This window comes from Vigna umbellata, chromosome 1 (genome assembly GCF_029865625.1).
Source record: "Vigna umbellata cultivar VRB3 chromosome 1, Vumbellata_1.0, whole genome shotgun sequence".
NCBI classification, from domain to species: domain Eukaryota; kingdom Viridiplantae; phylum Streptophyta; class Magnoliopsida; order Fabales; family Fabaceae; genus Vigna; species Vigna umbellata.
This window is the reverse complement of record NC_142165.1, coordinates 20315305-20334049: the sequence shown is the minus strand read 5'-3', so window position 1 is coordinate 20334049 and position 18745 is coordinate 20315305.

The following is an 18745-nucleotide window of genomic DNA, read 5'->3' as shown; positions in this document are numbered from 1 at the left end:
AGATTATGTAACTTTTATAAATTCAAAAAGATGGAATAGTTTATAATTTAATTTTAGACGAAAAAAAATATAATGTTTAAAAATAAAAAATATATTTAACTTTAAAAACCTATATTTTTTAACATACAAATTTGGTTAATTTTGTGTCTCAAATATTAATTAATATAATTTGGTACGAGTTTATTGAAAATAAATAAAATTTGATTTTTACTTGTCTTTACTCTTTTAAATTTGAATTTGTTGTTCTCCTAGTTGTATCCATTTTTTGCGCCCATAATCCTCATCCTTTCTTCCCCCTTAATCCTTGCATTGTTGCATCCATTATTTTGACTCTTCTCCTTTGTTTTGTTTTCTCTCATTCTCTCTTCTGCTCCTTCTATATTTTGTTTTTTCCATATTTTGGTGTGTTGCCAGTGTATTGCCGGATTTAGGAAGGTTTGGACATTCATCCTTCTATTTCCTTACTAAATGCACATCATTCTTTGTTCTCATTGCATCAATAGGAAAGCAATAGATTTGAATTTCATTTTGCGATTGAGATGTGTGATATTGATTTGAATTCAACACTATAAATGGCTAGAGAATAGGAGATATGTATGTTGGTGGTTTGTGGGTGATGGAAAACAAAAACAAAGCTTTAACCAAATTTTGAAAGTTAGTGAAGGCTTAAATGAATTACGAAATAGTTAAGTTTCTGTTGGATTTCGAAATTTGTTTAAGCTTTGACAATTTTTGAAATCTATTTTTTTTTTAAATTTAAATTTTGAATGTCTTTTTTTGAATTTTTTTTTTGCTTTTTAATTTTGAATGTATGTGCTCTAATTTTTATTTTATATTTTGTTGTTGTTTTTTATTGTTTGTATATTTTGGTGATCACAGATATGGCTAGAACAAGAGGTGTATCTACTTATCGTGATAAGAGTTCAGCACGAGGTGAAACAAGAAGAAGACCTACAACATCAGCTCGTGAGGACGGACTGAAGAAGTTGATGTTGATGTTCATGAGGAACATGATGTTACTAAAGAGCAGTAAGAGCATGTTGTTGAGAATGAGCATGTCGATCAACAGGAAGAAGAAGTAGGTGAACTTTCAGGAGGTCCATAGGACACATCATTACTGACTAATTACACTCAGCATATTGCATATGATTTGTGACAAGGTCGGACAAGTACGAAACTTGAATTTTAATTGGTAATGTGTAGTTTGAATTATTTTTTTTATATGTTATTATTGTGTAGGATCGAGGAAGGATCTCCCATAGGAAAAAATAAATAAATTTGGCTTATATCATAATTAAACCTTTTATGATGAATTTTGATCTAATGTCTCTAGTAAATATTTTGTACGATTACATCGACAAAGGATTGATATTGACGTTTGTTGAGAGATGACATTTTAAGACCAATAGTTTTCATCTCTCGGTGGATGAGATGACCATCATACTAGATGACGTGTTGTAGCTAATTCACATACTTATTATAAGGCAATTTTGTGAGATCGAGCCGTTTGAATTTGAAGAAGTTTGGTCTGTGATTGTCGACCTTTTGGACGTGAATCGTGCTAGGGCTAAAGCTAAGATGACACTGGCACGTGGTCCCAAAGTTAGGCTGAGCTGGTTGAGGGATGTCTATCATGAGTGTTGTGAGCAACAACACTAGGAGTGCACGACACGGGCATACTTGTTGCATCTTATTGGATGCATTATTGTCACGAATAAAAGTGTCACCCTTATATGTGTATCATACCTGATGCTATTTAGATACTTACACACCTGTGACATATATGCTTGGGGCGTTGTTGCACTTGTCCATAGCAGCTCAGGATGCCAATTTTGTTGAGACAAAAAAAAATGTTAAATATTCTACTCTTTTTCAGGTAAACATTTCTCTTACATTTTGATTTCATATATTTTTGGAATGTATAACACACTTTAATTAATGTTTTTGCAGAATTGGATTTATGAGCAGTTCCCTGGGATGGGTAGGAGGCATGTGATGCCCACCTACGATGAGAACAATCCTTGTATGACACGGTGGGTGAAAGGGAATCGGGCTTGGAGTCTACTTGAGGACATGTCATATTTGGATGGAATGGCATACGATGGGGTCATCTTGTGCCTATACGAGTCACATAGGGGTACTCGTCCATTTATGGTGATTTATATGTATTCTAAATGGATCAAACTTAGTTAGATGCTTCACCAACATTTTCCTAAACGTGTATTGAAACAGTTTGATTTTGAGCAACTGATCCCACGATCACCACAAACTATTACAGAGGCAAACACAATAACCATTGATGGTACTTGGTTATGCTATGTAGACCATGTTATAACTCATGTCGTACCAACCTCATCTCCATCTGCTTGTGTTGCAAGATACCTATAGTGGTTTAGGAGGATATCTCATTTGTACATTATTCCTCTTCTAATCTTTGAATTTGTTTTTTACCTACATACTCGTATGGTCATTAGGAAAATAATTATCCTTTTATGATTTTACGGACTCAAACTTCCATATCAAATTGAACAAACATTCAATCCAAAAATCTCAAAATAATAAAAGATTTATAAATATTTTTTTTTCATTTTTATGTAAAATAAAATGTAGTCTCAAGTTTTTAGATTCTGAAGACAACCATTTTAATCCTTAAAATAAATTAAAATATCAGTCTTTCTTTTTTTCTCTTGTATCCCTTTCTTAACACACAATTTTAGTCCTTAAATTAAAACTAAATTAACATATCTCATCTTTTCTCTTGTATCCCTTATACATAAATTAAATCATGGTTATAAATATCTTCATTTCCCTTTAATGTGAAATTAGAAATAAACACAAAATTAGAAACTGATGCAATGAAATTTATATGTTGAAGGATATAGTGTTACGAGAAAATAAAGGATGAAAATTGTGTATATTATTCCATCATATAACGAGAGAGTACAATTAATATATATAACTGTTTAAAACAATATAAAAATGAAATATAAATATAAAAACAGAATATAAATATATGAACATAAATGCACAGATATGAACGGAAAATAATTAAATCCAATATCTCCCTCAAGCTACTCAGCTTGGACAACAAAGATTGAAATTGTGTTGGATGCAAAGCTTTAGTATGAATGTCTGCAAGTTGGGCTGAAGTAAAAATGGACAGGAGCTCAATTACACCAGCTTGAACTTTATCACTTATGAGATGACAATCAATTTCAATATGTTTTGTCCTATCATGCATGGCTGGATTCTGTGCAATTTGTATAGCATATTGATTGTCACAAAACAGAGGAACTGGTTGTGGTAGAGGTTGTTTCAAATCATGGAGCAAATACAAAAGCCATTGAATTTCACATGTTGTGGAAGCTAAGGCTCTATATTCTACTTCGGTTGATGATCTAGATATAGTACCTTACTTCTTGGATTTCCAGCTGATTAAGATGCACCATATAACACATTAAAACCAGTCACAGACCTTCTAGTGTCAGGGCAAGCAGCCCAATCAGAATCACTAAAAGCCTTGAGAACATGTTTTGTGTTGGAGGAAAAGAATAATCCTTGTCCTGGATTGTTCTTGATATATCTCAGGATCCTTATTGCTGCTGCATAGTGATCTTCCAAAGGATTAGAAAGAAATTGACTGAGAGTACTAACAACAAAACATAAATATGGTCTTGTGTTGGTTAGATATAATAACCTGCCAAGAAGGCTTCTATAGGCATGCACATCTGAATAGGGTTTCCCTTCTGTCTTGGAAAATATTGTGCTTGGTTGTATGGGAGTAGAAACAGGTTGACATCCCAACAATCCTGCATCTTCTAGTAACTCTAGAGCATACTTCCTTTGTGACAAATTAATGCCCTATTGAGATCTTGCAATTTCTAAGCCCAAAAAATACTTGAGTTGGCCTAGGTCTTTAATCTTGAACTTTGCATTCAATAGAGCCTTCACATTTTGGATTTCCTGGATGTCATCACCTGCCAAGACTATATCATCTACATAAACAAGTAAGATGGTGATATGAGCAGAATCACTTTTGACAAAAAAGTGAATAATCTGATTTTGATTGTATGTTGCCCAAAAAAAGTAAAGTAGTTGTCAACTTGTAATTCCATTGTCTAGATGCCTGCTTGAGTCCCTATAAAGACTTCAACAACTTGCAAACTTGCCCTGGTTTTTCTGTTTTGTAGCCAAGAGGAAGAGACATGTATACTTCTTCATCTAGATCCCCATGTAAAAAAGCATTATTTACATCTAGTTGATGTAAATACCAATGTTTAGAGGCTGCTAAAGCCAGAACCAATCTTACTGTTGTGAGTTTGACAACAGGTGAAAAAGTCTCAAAGTAATCTAAGCCTTCTTGTTGTGTGTAGCCTTTGGCTACTAACCTTGCCTTGTATCGTTCAATACTCCCATCAACATGCTTCTTTATTTTGTATACCCACTTACATCCGATAGGTTGCTTTCCATAAGGTAGATTAGTCAAAGCCCAAGTTTTGGAATTTTCTAAAGCTGCAATTTCTTGATCCATGGCATTTCTCCAACAATCATGTTTGATGGCTTGGTTATATGTTTTAGGTTCACTAACTTGGGAAAGATTAAGGACATATGATTTATGAAGAGATGATAATGCATCATAAGAGAGATATGAAGAGATAGGATATAAGGTACATGTGGATGACTGAGTGGCGGAAGAAGTAGATAACATGTTGCAATGATAGTCCTGCAGATAAGATGGTTTATGTTTTGGCCTGATTGATTTCCTTTGTGGAGTAGCAGTGGCAGGTTCAACAGAAACAGGTTGAGAAGAAAAATAATAGGGTCTGGAATAATAGAAGGGGGAGATGTAGGTGGTAAAGAGAGTTTGATCAGTAACTTCTGAGAAAATAGGTGATGGAGAGGAAATGATTTTGGTGACAAAATCCAAGGAATTTTGTGTATCAATAGGTGAGTGCTTGTCACTAGTAACAAAAGGAAATATGTTTTTATAAAATACTACATTTCTTGATAGAAAAATTTCCCTAGAGTTTAAATCTAACAAAAGGTATCCCTTCACTCCTTTTTTAAAACCAAGTAAAACACATTTTCTTGCACGAGGTTGAAATTTTGTTCTATGAGCTTGAAGAGTTGAAGCATAACAAACTGAGCCAAAAACTCGTAAGTAAGTAATGTCAGGTTTAACATTGTGTAACAGCTGAGATGGAGAAAAATATGCCAAAAATTTGGAAGGTAAAATATTAATGAGTTGCACAGCATAACGAACAGCAAAAGACCAGAAAGTTATGGGCAAATGAGATTGAAACATTAAAGATATAGCAACATTGAGAATGTGTTGATGTTTTCGCTCAACAACTCCATTTTGTTGAGGTGTTTCAACACAAGATAATTGATGTTGTATCCCTTTTTGTCTATAAAAATATGTCATTGCAAACTCATTACCGTTATCTGATCTAACATCTTTTACATCAATGCCAAATTGTGTTTTGATATAAGAAACAAAGCCAATAAGTTGTGATCTTGTATCTGACTTACTTACCATCAATTTAATCCATGTGTGTCTAGACATATCATCCACTATAGTTAAGAAATATTTGAAACCATCAACAGAAGAAGTAGAATAGGGCCCCCAAATATCAACATGAATTAAATCAAAAGAAGCTTTTGAAACAATAGTACTTAATTGAAAAGGCAATTTCCTTTGCTTAGAATAGTGACAAGTATCACAATGAGTGTATTTTGTATCAGGTAAAGTGGCATACATGGTGCGTAATTTGATATAACAAGAAGAAGAAGGATGCCCTAGTCTAGAGTGCCAAATATCTATAGAGTTAGGTCTTATTGTAGAACAAGCAATGTAATTCTCAGGAGTAATAGAAGCTGGTGAACCAAGGGGTGTGGATGCAGGAACTATCATGATATACAAGCCATCTCTTTCTTCAGCTTTCTCAATCATCTGTAGGGTTGACTTGTCCTCTATTTCACATGAAAATTCAGAAATGGTAATTTTACAAGATAGAGACTTAGTTAACTTTGTGACTTAAATAATATTGACTGAAAAATTAGGAACAAACAAGACATTATGTAAAGTAAGGTGTGGGCTAAGAGAAACTGTGCCAGAATAATGAGCAAATGAAGAGTTCTTGTTGGGTAGTGATACTGTAATTGGTGAGATTTTATGATAAGAAATAAAATGAGACAAAGAACTGGATATATGATCCGTAGCACCTGTGTCTAGAATCCATTGGGAATAGATATTACCTTGATCCTAAGAAGAAGTGGAAACATTATGAGAACTCACTAGATCAATATAATGTGTGACTGTGGGATTAGATTGAGGAAGAAGTGCCAATAGATCATGAATTTGCTCTTGAGAAAGTCCCAGAGTTGAGGAATGTGGTTGCGCCTGAGAATTAGTAGAAGAAGGAACAACTGTAGAGGCCATTGAATTTCACAACCTTAAATTGGACAAAAAATTTCACAACCCGAATCTCCATAAACTTCTCCAGATTCCTCAAAAATCAATCCAGGGCTACGAGTGATTAAAGCACCCAATTGTTTCTCATTGAAAACCCTAGAAAGCAAAGTCAAAACATAAAACATAACGATGCGAGAGTTACAGAGGGAATAGTCATAGAAGGAGAAGAAAAATTAGGAAGGCCAAGAACAAAAGGTAGAAGATGAAGATCTTGGCAGTAATAGAATTGGTTGCGAAAGAACGTGAGCAAGAATTAATTTTCTTCTGATACTATGTTAGAAGTGGACTTTAAGCCTAACTCAACCCCACAAAACCAGCTTGTAAGGTGAGGTTTGCACCCTTATAAACTATGAATTGGCCTTATTTCTAATCGATGTGAGACTTCCAACACACCCCCTTCACGCCGAGGTATACATCTCGTACGTGATAGTAGAAATTGGGTGGTCCGATAGCGGCCCGATAGCGGGTGGAATAGAAACAAAAGTGCCCACTTAGAAATCGCTAGGATAGGCTCTAATCATGGCTCTGATACCATGTTACGAGAAAAGAAAGGATGAAAATTGTGTATATTATTCCATCATATAAGGAGAGAGTACAATTGATATATATAATTGTTTAAAACAATATAAAAATGGAATATAAATATAAAAACAGAATATAAATATATGAACATAAATACATATATGAACGGAAAATAAATTAAATCCAATATACAGACCAAGAAACTTGCAAAACCAAATTAAACTTAAACTGGTCAAACAAGTTAGAATCTAACTTCGAGTTTGTTTTTCTTAACCTATATTTGTTCATATATTTTGCATTTTTTATGATTTTGTAAATAAATGTTAAATTTTATTGTGATTATTTGTATGTGCAAATTAGGGGATATTATGTTAAGGTTTTTCTTTTTTATGCCCAATTTTAAGAGAATAAATACTTGGTTTAATAAGTATTCATCTATTTAATTTTTAATATAATAAAAAAGCAAATTGCAATTTTATAGTACAAAATTTTTTATTCTATCAATTTTATTTGAATTCTACTAATAATAAGGAATTTTTTCAAAGGTTTATTTTTTAATAAATATGGATGAAAATTACTACAGATTAGTTAGGTGTTTAATTACTTTAACTATTAAGGGAGTGCAAACGTATAGAATTAATTTTTTTTTTTTGCATTAAGATTATAATCTTTTTCTTGTTGTATTATAATAAATATACTAATATTTGTTATACTAAATCAATTATTTATCATCAATATGGAATTTAGGTAAGGAACCATGATACCACTATATATTATGAATATAGAATTTAGGTAAGGAACCATTATTATGTTTGGAATATATTCTATTTTGAAAGAGTTGAAAAGAAAAATACTCTCTTGTTAAAAGGTTTGATAATTTGACATTTCTTAATGCATTTATGTAGACAAAAACTTTATTTTTTCCTATTTTTTCAGATGGTAATATTTTTTTTTTAGAATTAAAATTGAGATACTGATACAAATTTATATTTTGAATAAGATATATTTATATCTGAAAGAATTAGATAATAAAAATTTTCAAAATAAATTATATATCTGCAATCGAGTAAATAGTTTCATAAAGGAATGAATCATATTGAATTGAAAAATAGAGAGATCTATACAAATTATATATTTCGTCGTCACATTGCAAGAAATAATTAGGTACTAATATATTTGGAATAGTATCTATTAATATATTAATTATAATACGGTATCAATATGTTGGGTATCTATTCTACAATTTTCATTTTATCTTTCATAAAGTGACTTTCAGATTCCAGAATAAACTTTCCAAAATTTCTAAAGTAGGATTTTTGGAACAAGATCTCCGAAAAAAGAAGAATAAAATTTCCAAAACAAAATTTCTAAATTTGAAATAAATTCTAAAACAAATTTTCCAAATATATAATTCCTCAAAAATGAGCTTTCGAAAATAATCTTTTGGGAACAAGCTTTGATCTTTCTAGAAAAAAAAAGAAAATCTTCTGAAACAAGCTTTCCGGAGATAAATGATAGCTTTCAGAACAAATTTTCCAAAATGAGATTTTTTAGATTGAGTTTTTTTTTTCTTTCTAAAATGAGTTCTAATTTACTTTCACAAAAAGATTTCAATGGAGAACTGAAATGCAGTAATGACGGTGCAACAACGGTGGTGGCAGGGTGGCATGGCGTAGTCAGAGAGGATATTTTAGTCCTTTTGTTTGTTCATATGGGGCTGTAGTTAGTATTAATGGGGTGCAGAGAAAACAAGACCTTGTATTAATTGGTCTGTGGAAATAGATGGGCTTAGTACGATGATGGGCTTGATTTGGCTCAACTAAAAGGAAATGCTTAGAGAGTGAACCTGGTTATTCTTTGGTCTTATTGTTTATTCTTTCTTTTTCTTTTTTTTTTTCTCGGTTTCAGAAAAATCAGTTGGCTAATTTCATTTTAAGAAGCTTCCTCTTATTATAAAGCTAAAATCTTTGAAAGTTAAAGATAAAATCTTCTTGTTTATCCACCCTTATTTTAAGACATGTATGTCAACTTTCTATGGAATTAGGGTTTAATATGGTTAGGTTTTTGACTGGATAATACCTCCTTTTAAATACTTAATATTCCTTATAATATAAGAATATTAAGGTAAATGAAGTTATTTTAATTTTTATTTTAAAATTATAAATAAAAAAGATTTAACTTGAAAAAAACATTTTTCTACACAAATATATGAATGTGAACTTTTTTTAAATGACTTAAAAAAATTGAGAATCTTAGTTTTAAGATAATAATATAAATTGTATTGTATTCTTATAAGTCGGAAATAGATAACGAGACTTAAACTCAATTTATATAAGATATTGAGATAATCTTTTATAAAAATAATAAATTTATGAATTTTTAATTTTATATAATGATGAACTTTCTCATTTCTAATAATATAATAATTAGACTCAATATGAACCTAATAGTTTTATTACCTATTAATTAAAATGCTCCTCTTTTTGATTAAATATTTTTCTCTTATGCAACTTCCTCCGTGCATTAAAGAAACTCAAAAGCTTCGAACTTGGAAAATCACTTGGTGATGATAACTCATAACCAACCAAACATACAACCTTTTTCACCAATATAGGTAACGTATGAATACATATTTAGGTGTTTTCTATGAATTCAATTTTAAGATGGGAACGTAAGTGTTCATTCTTTCAAAGAATGGTTACAAAACTATTCAAAGCTTTATCTTTCACGTTACACACCTAAGAATCATCCAAAAACTTATAGCAAAAAAAAAAAGGTGGCATTATGAGTATCGTGGGGCTCGTGGTGCTGAAAATTATATAAAGTGCCTTGAAACGAATTTGACCTAAAACCATTTACATGGTCATTTTGTGGACCATCACCATTTGAACAAGAGGCACTGATAAAGGTGACAAAGTAAGGACCCCACCAAACTAAAAGACATTGCCTTGTAAATTTAAAATCACAAAGCAAATATCACTATATATCAATAACAATTTTCATAAACACCTTTTTATTATTTAAAGTTTTCATACTCTTTTCCTCCATTTTCATAAATTTTTTATTAATTACTTTTTTTTTCTCAACAATAACAAATATATTGAAAAGAAATAATAGGACCCCAATCCTTATAAACAAAATGAGAAAGAATGAGAAAAAAAAAAGAATTAAAAAGTAATCATCTTTTCCTTAAAGTTGTGTTTCCATTGAAAGATGAATTTGGAGAAATGAAATTGATGGATTTGAGAGGTGGATGGATGGGAGGAGATTTGAGAATAAGTTAATTGTTGTTTTTTTATAGGGATTTGGAGTTGAGTGAAAAGTGAATTTTGAAATAAAGTTTATAAAATTTAGTGTAAGATTTGATTAACGTGACATATAAAAATGGTTTAATTGGTAAAAGTGAAATATTATCAAACTATTTTTAGTGGTAAAAATAATATTAAATGATAATTTTTAATAATATATTTAACTGTAAAAATTATTATAAAGAGGAAAAAAATTAAAAACTATTTTTTAAATGAAATAATTAAAACAATATTTTTTAGGATTAATATTACTATTATTATTATAATAATAATTATTATTATAATAGTTATTATTATTATTAAGAAGCATGAATGAACTTTACAACAGAAACTATATATATATATATATATATATATATATATATATATATATATATATATATATATATATATCCAACAAGAAACAAAACAATGCAGTTTGGAATTGTTGAAACTAAACACCAAATGTTGAAATCGAATATGAAATGTTGAAACCGAATATGTGTGGCTTAGAATCGGATATAAGTGCTTGGAATTGGATACAATGTCGTTGGAATCGATTCCAAGTGCAAGTGGAATTGGTTCCACCTTCCTCTTCAACCTCTCTTTCCATGTAACCTTCATGTTCAATGTCTTCATCCCTCTTAGTCTCCATGTTCAATGATAATTTATGAGGACAAATTTGAAATTTCATATAAAATCTCTTCCAATCCAAGCAAAGATACAAAAATTAATAATTTTAGTCATTCTACAAATCATCGCCTTGCATCCAAATACCTGAAAATGAACATCATTTATCTCGCAAATCAATTTCCACAAATACTTATAAAGAGTACATCTTTGCAAACAAACACATTTACATAAAAAAACATTTGAAACTCCTGAATTCATTGAACTATGATAAGTATAGTTATAATATTAATCTTTTGTCAAAACCACAGAACATACATAGATATCCTTAAAAACAAAAATTTTCAAGGCGCAAATATACTAAAAAAGTTAGTCATCTTTAATTTCTTGATCAATAATTTGGATATTTATGTCACTTTTCACCTATATTTCATTTCTTTTATAATTATAACATTGAATTCTAAATCTAGGAAATTGTATCAAACTATCCTAATTAATTCTATATTATACCGAATTAAAATAACATTTCTATTTACAAAAATTGAGAATTTAACCAAATTTATAACATTTAAAAATTAACACCAAATATAAATAAATAAATAGCTACAAAATTAAAAGTGACCAAATTATAATTTAGTCAAAATTTCTAATACAAATATAAAATAATTATTTTGAAAAAATTAAAATTAAAATCAGTTTTTAAATAAATAAATATGAACAAGTTGTTATATAAACTATTTTTAACTGTAGAAAGAAAATCTTTTTCGTTCTTTATTTATTTATTAAAAATATATAAAGTAGGTTCTACATATATTTTGTACAAAACAAATAGGAAATTTCCTGGAAAATTTGCGGTAGAAGAGCTTGAATATTAACATCACACGTTTGATCATGTTACGTCATGGGTAGTGACCTCACATGTTTAGATCACGTTCATACTGTCAAACCTGTTTCTCGTGTTCAAAGTAATGTATGATATATTTTAAAAACTAACAAAATATTCAGACTATTTATGAATAATAAAATATATTATATTTTAATGTTTTCTTTTACTTTTCTTTTCATGTGAATTTCATGAGGAAATATTATAAAAAAATGAAACTAGCTGTGCTCAACTTACTAAAAAAATTATGAAATTTCATCTGTCATGTTAGCTTCACCTGGTTTTCAATCAAATATTATATAAAAATGAATTCATGGTGAAAAAATATAATAGATTATTCTTTCAAAAAGAAGAACTGATTAGGATTGCTAATTTGCATGATTTTAATCAGTAAATTAGATGACAATAAGATCTTAAGGTACTATACATAATATTTACTTTTAAAGATTATTTAGTTTGATAAGAAAATAAAGTGTCATTAATATTTGGGTTAAATATGTTTTTCGTCCCTTAAATATCACTGATTTTTGGTTTTAGTCCCTATTCAAAACTTTGATGGCTTTTAGTCTTCATAGTATTGAAACATGTAACATTAATCCTTAAAAATGGACGGCGTCAATTTTTTGTTGATCTGGTAAACGACGAGGCCACGTCTTCTGCCAGCTTCCATCTTAAGTATCTGCCACGTTGCTTGTTTAATTTGTGGAATGAGATTAAGTGATTGGCACATGTGTGGGTAATTGAAATCAGATTACGAAAGTTGGGTTCTTCTTTGTCATCTCAGTTGGGTGCAAAGCTGGGTTCTTCTTCGTCATCTCAGTTGGGGGCAAAGTTGGGTTCTTCTTCGTCATCTTAGTTGAAGGTTGGAGTTCATCTTGTTGAGGAGGTAAGATGATACATATTGTTTTGCTCTTCTGCGTGTGCATATAAGTATTGGGGATTTAGGGTTTGGGTGGGCACGTTGAAGGGATTTCTTTGTTGTAGTGAAATGAAAGGTGACAGTGGAGGAAATGGTTGGACGCGAAGGACCATTGGTTCGGGAAAGTCACAAAGCTGTGGATCATCTTCAAGATTACCATCTAAAATGTGCGATTGTGGTGAAACATTGTTTCTTTTGAAGGCAACTACTCTGAAGAACAAAGGAAGACTATTTTATAGATGTAGAAATTGGACAATAAGTGATTAAATCTTTCAGTTCATGTGCTGAATTTTCTATTAATGGTGTGTTATTTTGATTGCAAAGTAATTCAAGTTGTAATTACTTTGAATGACATGATGAAGGAGTTTCTGAAATTCAAGGAAGCTTTGAAAGAAAATTGAAGAACTTGAAATGTGTTTGGAAAATGAAAAACTTGTACTGGATCTAAAGAAGAAGAATGAGAAGCTGAAAAGGAAATTAGAACAAGAGAAGAAAGTTGGGAAAATGATGTTGTTGTTGTTGTTTGTTTTGTCATGGGCGTTAACAATTTTCTTTTGTATTATGTTTTTGTTGAAGATGGATTGTAATTAAGAATTATGGTTGAATAAAATGAGGTACTTGAGTTTGTCTCCAAATTCTGCTTGAGTAAATTCTCCAAATTAAGGTCTTTAATTTGCTGCTAAAATTGACTAAGCAAAGTATCTGTTTGACTAAGCAGCCTGTTGATTTTCATAGTCATTGAAGCTGCCTGTGACGTACCAAATACTAATTGACTAAGCCAATACTGATATCCAAAACATGCATCTGTTGCAGGACTTGGCAAATAACTATTATAGTACTGCCCATTTGAGAGTGACTTATCCCCATAGAATAGGGGCCAGTCACAACTGCTTGATTCCTCATTAAGATCTCTCATTGAGTAATATAGTAACTTTTTAACAAAAATTGAATTCCACTCATAATGGTTTAGTAAACTTCTCAATACACAAAGATGAACATGGTGACAATTGGAAAAATTTGATTTCTGCACTTTAGTTCAGTTTATCTCAGAATTGGACTTTACAAGCATGATGATACTTGAGCTAATTTTTGTGAAATACACTACCAATCAGAGGTACTACATTTAACATTATGCATCAATTTTTATGGTAAAGAAAATGTGTATCAGAGACATAGTGCTAACAGTGCTACTCTTACTCAAATTCGAGAGGCACAGTGCTAACAGTGATATCAATATTGTTTTAAAATAATTCAAAGTCATTAAAATCAATTGAAGTGGTCCCATACTATTAAGTAATTGAAGTGATCCCTTACCACTGACAAAAAATATTGTGCAAGCAGTACTAAAGTAATTAAAGTGGTCCCTAGCAACTAAAGCAACCACTGTACCCACTATTATTGTTCCCTAAGTGGGTGAGTGTCAAAAAAAAAATACATTAAAATAAACGTGTGGCTACAATAAGTCTTCAACTGGTACTAGCTTGGGACCCTAGATCTTCTTCTTCTAGCTTGGTGACATGATGCAGGTTCTGCTCCACTGAATGATGTTCCAGGTTGTGATGTTGTTGGAGGTCCTCCTAGTTGAGAAGTCCCCCGCCTTGTGACGTTCATGGAGGTGTTTCTGCTTGAGAACCTCCTGTAGTGGAAGTTGCCGTCCTGCTGCACTTGAAGTGCCCCTTGTCTTCTGTAAATAAATTAAGTGACATTAGAATCCATGTTGTGAAAATAATTATTAATGTGTAATTAAGTGAAGTTGTAAAAGAGTGATTTTGTACCTTATTGTTTTTCTTTCTCCTTTTACATGTTCTTACATATTATGACCAAATTCTTTGCAGCTGCTACACTTCATAATAAGATTCTTCTTTGACAATTTTATATGACTCACATATTCATCTGACTCACATAATAATGTTTCTACGAACATAGTCCACCCTATCATTCTCAACACTAAACTCATCATCATCATTAGCCATTCTTTCTTCTTCACTGTCATCCAGACAATCTTGAGCTGAAGCTTCTACTTCCCCTCAACAACATTCTCCACTTCCTATTATATGCCATTAATTTATTTTATACTTATTATATGCCATTAATTTATTGTTATTGAGCTATACAAGTTCATGAATCTCTTAAAAGCAGTGGGATAAATTGTTTTATTTTAAATAATAAATATTAAATTTTAGTTATATTTTAAATATATAAATTATTTATGAAATCTTTTTTATATAAACTCTTTTCTGCTTATATATAGCTTTTAAAGTGAATTTTTATCCGTTTTAAAACCAAATTCTACCGTTTAGGAGGTGATTAAGTCTAATTAATTTCTAACCAATTGACATATGATTTGGAATGATTTATTTTTCCTATAAAGATTTTCACATTTTCTTTTTCTTTTTAGTTCTATATGGGTGTGTGTTTTGGGGTCTCATAGGTTCAATCAAGTGAAAAATTTGTTATATCAACTTATCCAAAAAGTTTTATTAGGATTTTGGTTTGTTATTTGAGATTTTGTAGATTTTTTTCAAGATTTTGATTTAATTTTATCTTCTTCTCTTGTCTTTGATGGTTATTACTTGGACAGCAACCAATTCAACAATTCATATGTAAGGAAAGATAAATAAATTTATGAAACTATAGTATCTTAGTCATAGGTTACTGAATTTGAACAGTTGGTCTATTAAGAATTTTGTTTGATAATGAATTGTTTGAATTTAGTTAACTAATTTAGTATCATTTGCATATCTTTTAAGTTAAAAGTGTACATTGGACAAAAAAATCTATATGATTTAATATAAATTTAATAGGTTAATGGGTAGATCAAGTGAGTTAATATGATTAGAATTACAAAGTTTTAGTTTACTATAAAATTGTGTAATTTTTTGTTTTGGGCTTTTGGTTGCTCCCATAAGTTCAATTTTAACCTAAGTTTAGATAATACGTAATGACATCTCCAATAACTTCAATTTTCATCTAAGTTTGGATAATACGTAATGATAAATGTATTATTATATTAGGATGTATTTAAAGATTCCTACATCTCGTTTATAAGAAATTTGATTTTAACTTTTTGTGTGTATACTATGATAATAGTGTGATATGATTAATATGTGTGGTATGTAGTATTTTTTTTTTAAAATTAACTCACTCTTTTGCATTTTGGTACGTATTGTTATGATTATATTTGATAGAAGTAAAAAATTTAGCTGAAATTAGATGATTGTATTGTGTTTTATTTGCCTAAGTTTTGTTGTGAACATTTTTTCAGGAATCTAATTATTTTAGTATTTTATATTATATTTACACTATATAAATACAATGGTGTGTGTGTATATATATATATATATATATATATATATATATATATATATATATATATATATATATATATATATTTGGTGTTATTTATAAGCAAACTAATTTAAATTTATATATATGGGTTTGCTAACGCGCGTATTTTTCAGTTGGTACATTTTAGCAATGTATATCGGGTTTTAGTAGACAAAAATACCCTTATATATCATGAATTTTAAGTTTTAAGGTTAAAGATATTTTAATAATTCTAAAAAAAAAGAAACTTACTCACCTCTTTCATTCCTCTCGTCTCTTTCTCTTTCATCTCTCTCACTTCAACCTTTTCTCTATCACCCTAGCCCCAATTGAAAAAAATCAGAAACATTCTTCTGACCCTAATCCATCTTCCTCACTTATCCAATTTGTTTATCTCATCTTCATACTCTCCCTCACCCACACACAACAACTCGCGACACTACAATTTGTTGCTTCCATTGTTCGTTCATTTGTTTTCCATTTTAATAACAAAATAATTGATAATGTTGATGTTGATTTTTTATTGGAGAAGTATGTTATATATTTTCTCTTCTTATTATTATTAAATTTCATTTTTAAATTAAGTGATGACAGAGAAAAGGTTGAAGTGAGAGAGATGAAGGAGGAATGATTGAGAGGAATGAGAGAGGTCAGTAAAGGTTTTGGGGTTTCTTTCTTTTTTCTAGTTTTGATAATGAAAATTATTAAAATATCCTTCACCTTAAAACTTAGAATCCATAAAAGATATTTTTGTCTACTAAAACCTGGTACACATTACTAAAATATACCAACGAAAAATCTTATATATATATATATATATATATATATGAATCTCTTAAAATATCATAACATATATTATAAAGAATATAACGATTATATTTTTATAAAAAAAACACTAATCCAGCAAATTGAATTAATTCAGTCACATATTAAATTCAAATTCAAAAGCACTTTATGAAAATTTAAGATAGAAACAAAACATACCTACCCATAAGTACCGTATTCTTCCAACAGCTAATGAAGTGTGGTGCCAAGAGTGTAAGTAAGTAAGAGTTTAATAATTGAAAAGTTTGGAAATTAAATTAATAAAAAGTTATTGACTGAAAAAGCAAGTGCAACACACTTTCCATTTTCATCAAAGATATGGAATTTCAAGCACATCACTATTCTTTGATTTAGACCCGCCATTAATGGAGGATAAAAATCAACGTCCAAGAAAAAAATATGTTTTGTGTAGAACAAGATACTCAAAAGAGAGAGAGAAATTTCCTTCGAGATAGGAAAATATGAAAAAGACTGAGATATTCGTTGGAAAGAAAAGAAAGAACAAAGAAAATTCAAAAATTTCAAAGTTTGGAAATTGAAACATGTAGAAAAAAACCCTAGGAATAGTTAAAGAACGTACCCTGACGTAATGGAATGACGTTTGGATGTCTACGGTGGAATGAGGTGTCATCCAGATTATCTTAAAATTATGATATTAAATTGTTAGTTCAGAACGCGTATTGATCTTGATTAATGGCATCCAAAACCATAGTTGTTGTCGCTTCAATAATATAATTTCCTTAACTAATGTCTCTCCTTTATAATTAAAATAAACTCGGATGATTTACTAGTGAATTTTAGGTTCAACGTGTTAATCTAAGTTCATTTTCTAAAAAAACGATTATTTCTTTAGTACAATGTATTCTTTCTTGATTCATTTACAAGAAAATAAAAACAATATTTTATAATAAAAAACAAAAAAAAATTTATGCTATCTCAAAATCCCTTCAAATAATTGAGATTTTATTCTGAATTGCCTGTTTTTTTTTATTATCTATGGAAAAGTACAAAAATCTCAATAAATTTCTTTCCCTCAGTGAAAAATCCCAATTAATGATATTAAGCGTTAGTGCAAAATACTTTAAATAAGGAATTTTAATTAGTGATGCTAAATAATATTACAATTTTATTAGTAATTTAGTTTGTATATTTAAATATTTGATTTGTTTTTATTTTTATATTATTTTTTGACTTAATGTTAAATTTTTATTATATAGAATAAACATGTTATCTTTCGTTAAATTAATATTAACATTATTTTGAGTTTTAATAAAAGATTTAATTAATAATTTAGTTTTTATATTTTTCTTGTCATTTAATTCAGTTTTTATATTTTTATATAAATATAATGTGACAATTTTTTCGTTAGCATTATCCTCGATAAATCCTGAAAACAGATCAAAAAGTCAGTAACTGAGTTCATGTGTCTCTTTATAATTATAGAATGGACAAAACAAAAATATTGAATTTGAAAAAAATAATTTTGATAGAATTGTGTTGTCAAATATATAAGGTGTTGAAGAGAAAGAAGAAAGTTCAGAATCACATGTGATGCTGATTACACAATAAATATCACAATGTCTTTATTTTAAAAAATATATAAGGATTCTAAAAAAAACACATTAATTCACATGCCTAACTATGGAAATTAAATTAATAATTGAAAATTTTATTAAACTGACTGATTATATTCCAAACAAGGTTAAATCGATTTAACGTATAAGATTATATTAACTCTATTTAGAAAAATTGAACTTAATTAAATAGAAAAAAAAACTAAAATGAATCACATATCTAAATATAAAGACACAGCTTACTAATTAAGCTATAATATTAACTAATTGTTTATTTGTATGAAGTTTGTTAATTTTTCTCAT